Here is a 3,366-nt window from a genome sequence, read left to right as displayed (position 1 = left end):
CACGCACACGCGCACATAGAAACACACAAACGCACGCACACTTAGGTACAGGGACGCACGCACACACATACACGCACGCACTCACTCACTCACTCAAGCGCGCACGTACACATACACTCACTGACACACACACACACACATAATAAGCTTTATTGCCAACATTTGTGGGTTTGTGTGTGACTCTGCATGGTCGTCTTCATGCGTTCTGCGATTGGTGTGTCTTGCATCTTAAGATATACGATACTTCAACGGATGTATCGAAAATACAGATACTGATACACGTTTTTTTAATGTAGTATTATGAAGATAGAATATACTCGAAGAGCAGCTGAAGATAGTTTATAGGTACACGCATCTTCGACACTGCACAGCTCTGAATGAGATCTTTGCCTGGTGTACTATGTTTGCTTAGTAGTTAATAAATGTTATATCACGAAGTCAACAGAAATCGGAAACAAAGGCAGAAAAAGCATGCAGGAAATAGCTGTTTTAAAATGTAAATGTAAAAGTAATAACCAAGGGAGAAATGTAAGCAGCTTATAGTTGCCGCCAGTAGGAGTCCCAACCCACATCACCAGGATTACGCGTGTGGTGAACTGCCAGTTAAACTACCGTGGCCTACATCCTTCCATCCACTGTCTTGAGTAAAATATTCGTACTATAGCTCTAGTCCTAGGGTTGCTATCAAGCGCCACAACTCACGGCCGTGCCGGCGAATGTGGAACACCCTTAGAACCATAGGCGTCACGCCGTACGGCAACTATGGAATAGACAACTTTGAGCTTTATTCGCATCAAGTATCACTTATTAAGTGTTACTAAGATGGCCAAACAGAAAACCCGTGATGCGAGAGGTCCAACTGGTCTTTAAAAGCCTCGTATTCCTCCTGGTACATTGGCCCTCCAACCTGCGGCAAGTTGTCTTTTCATCCACTTTATTCGTGTCCACTTTCAATATTCAACCATTATGTCTGCAGTTTCTAAAATTTCCTTATTTGGTGTTTCGTCTGCTATTTTTAAATAAAATGACCTCGTGATAACGTTTATATCTCTAAAGCTTAAATTGTTACTCCCTTGTCAAGGTATCGGCTGACAATTTCGTTATTGCAGTGACAAAACCATGAACGATAAAAAATATCTGAGTGAGTGAGTACGAACTTTATTTAGGTCCTAAGGAGAAAGAATTAAAGCGGGGCCAGAGGCCCCGCCAATCTATCCGGTGGCTCCACCCAGGTCGGGGCCGGTAAGTGGTAAGAAGGCACACCCAGGCTCCGCTATCAAACGAACTGAACCATGCACGCATTTATAATTACATGAAGGGATGCATAAAATGTGACTATTCGTAAGCATCTGAACAAATAAAAGGCTCGCGATAATATTTCGTGACACACAATATCACTTTCAATTGAAAAAAGAAATTATCACTAGATGCGGGCGAACAGGAATGGAATGGGCAAGAAAGGTATCAGCGTCTGAGCTGGTAAACGCGTAGTCTACAGGAACAAGTGCAATCTTGGGCAACTATTTTTGCTCAATAAAAAGGGCCCCTTAAATTGAAGTTCACTTTGCCTGTGTATTCAATCACAGAGACTTGTGCTGAAAAAAAAGAATACGAGAAGACCAAAAAGAAAAAATCTGCCGTGACCAGGATTCGAACCTGGGTTATTGCGGCCACAACGCAAGGTACTAACCACTATACGATCACGGCCTACCCGAACGGGGATGAGGAGAGCTTCATTCTGGCTGGCAGAGGGAGGGAGTTGGACGCTGGACCAGTTCTGTGTCTTGCTTTTTTGTTTCATTCCCTTCGAGAAGTAGGTCACACGCATTCCGCTAAGGCTATCACCGCGCGCAATCGCATGCTTTCGGAGACGAGGCTGGAGGACGTTCATGGGACCTTTTTCTGGCGTCTCCTGTTTCTTTGGCTATTCATAATAATAACTAAAGTTGTCATGTTAGGAGGCAGCGTGGCGACTTGACTATTCCATCTACATCTACGGAAATTGAGAAGAACAAATTGTTTTCTACCCGAGGTCAGCTCACGGTTAGCTAAAGTAATACGGCCCTGTTCGCGGGAAATGCAGTAGTTTTTGGGTAGCCAAGTAAATTCCTTTTTCCTATCACAGAGCATGCTGCACGCTAAATTATATAATATGAAATTGTAGAGGAAGAAATTCTCATTTTGACAGCACTAGTCACTGACGTGTTTATTAGAAAGACTGCGAAAAAAACGTCTAAACAAGAAATTTGCAGAATTAAAGTTATATAAATACGTTATTGTGGCTTCGCAGAAGGAAAACCTCAAAAAATTTTGGAACAGACGTTTTCAACAAAATTGCAAAAATATTGGTTCAGTTTAGGGTCTAGTTCTGCCTAAAACTGCAATTATGGTATGGGTTTTGGTTTGGGCGCAGGTTCGTTTCCACACCCTGTTTTCTTAAGCGTATTTTTTAGGGCCAGCAGGCGACGTGAAAGTATGAACGCCGTAAAACTAACTGCTGCGGAAACATTCTTAAGAACCCGTGCACGTTCGGAAGCATGCGAATTGACGTATTATTATTCCAAGAAAAACGTCTCGCAGTGTCTGCTCATGCCTTAACGTGATGAGCCTGCGTCTGAAACCTATCGTCCCCAAGAGTATCAGGGAAAGGCTTGGCTAAATAGTTGTTGTTGAGACTAAGCATTGCATTAGAGCAAAAACGCACGGGTGACCAAATAGAGGTCGGGGCAGACACTATAGACATTGAAATGGTGTTTCATTTTACTCATAGAGAAAATACACGAGGGATCTGAGAATAAATGTCAGCAGAAATTGTAGTGAATGATACAAGCGACAGTACGACAAGAAAGTAAGGCAGAAAGCATCCTTGATGACTATCTATGTATCCTGACGCATTTCTGAAAGTTATAGACAAAGCGAATGTGCAGGCAAACTTTTATTTCTTAAATGCTATTCTTAAGTGGTTTGCGCTTGGTGCTTCTTCAGCTGCTTGGATGCTACCCATTATACAGAGTAGCAGTCTCGGCGTACTGAAGTAGGAGATGTACTCGGAAGTGACTAGATCGACCCCTCTGGTGAGCATGTGTTCGATGAAACTAGCGCGTCGCGTAGTGGGAACTCAGTTTCTGGTGTTTCGGATGATGCCAAGCACTTCCTCGATGTAACGAGTGAACCACTCTGTTGGTCGGGTTTGATATTTGGGCGCTTCTTTCAAAAGAGCCCGGGCGAGTGCAGTTCCGTCGAATGCACTGGCCGCATAGACTGCCCATGAATGACTGGGTCTTCTCGTCACGAAGAAGCTTGACGACCAGGGGATGACGACGGGGACCGCAGTGGCAACAGCGGTATGACGACGATCGTGTGATG

General features: G+C 43.9%; 1 non-coding gene across 1 annotated transcript; it reads right to left on the bottom strand.

The window, feature by feature from the left end:
* Nucleotides 1-1,635: 1,635 nt before the first annotated feature.
* Trnah-gug (transfer RNA histidin (anticodon GUG)) lies at nucleotides 1,636-1,707 on the bottom strand. The gene has a single exon. It is a non-coding gene; the product is annotated as a tRNA-His (tRNA).
* Nucleotides 1,708-3,366: the final 1,659 nt, after the last annotated feature.

This window comes from Dermacentor silvarum, chromosome 11, assembly GCF_013339745.2.
Source record: "Dermacentor silvarum isolate Dsil-2018 chromosome 11, BIME_Dsil_1.4, whole genome shotgun sequence".
Classification (NCBI taxonomy): domain Eukaryota; kingdom Metazoa; phylum Arthropoda; class Arachnida; order Ixodida; family Ixodidae; genus Dermacentor; species Dermacentor silvarum.
This window is presented reverse-complemented; position numbering and strand designations above follow the sequence as displayed.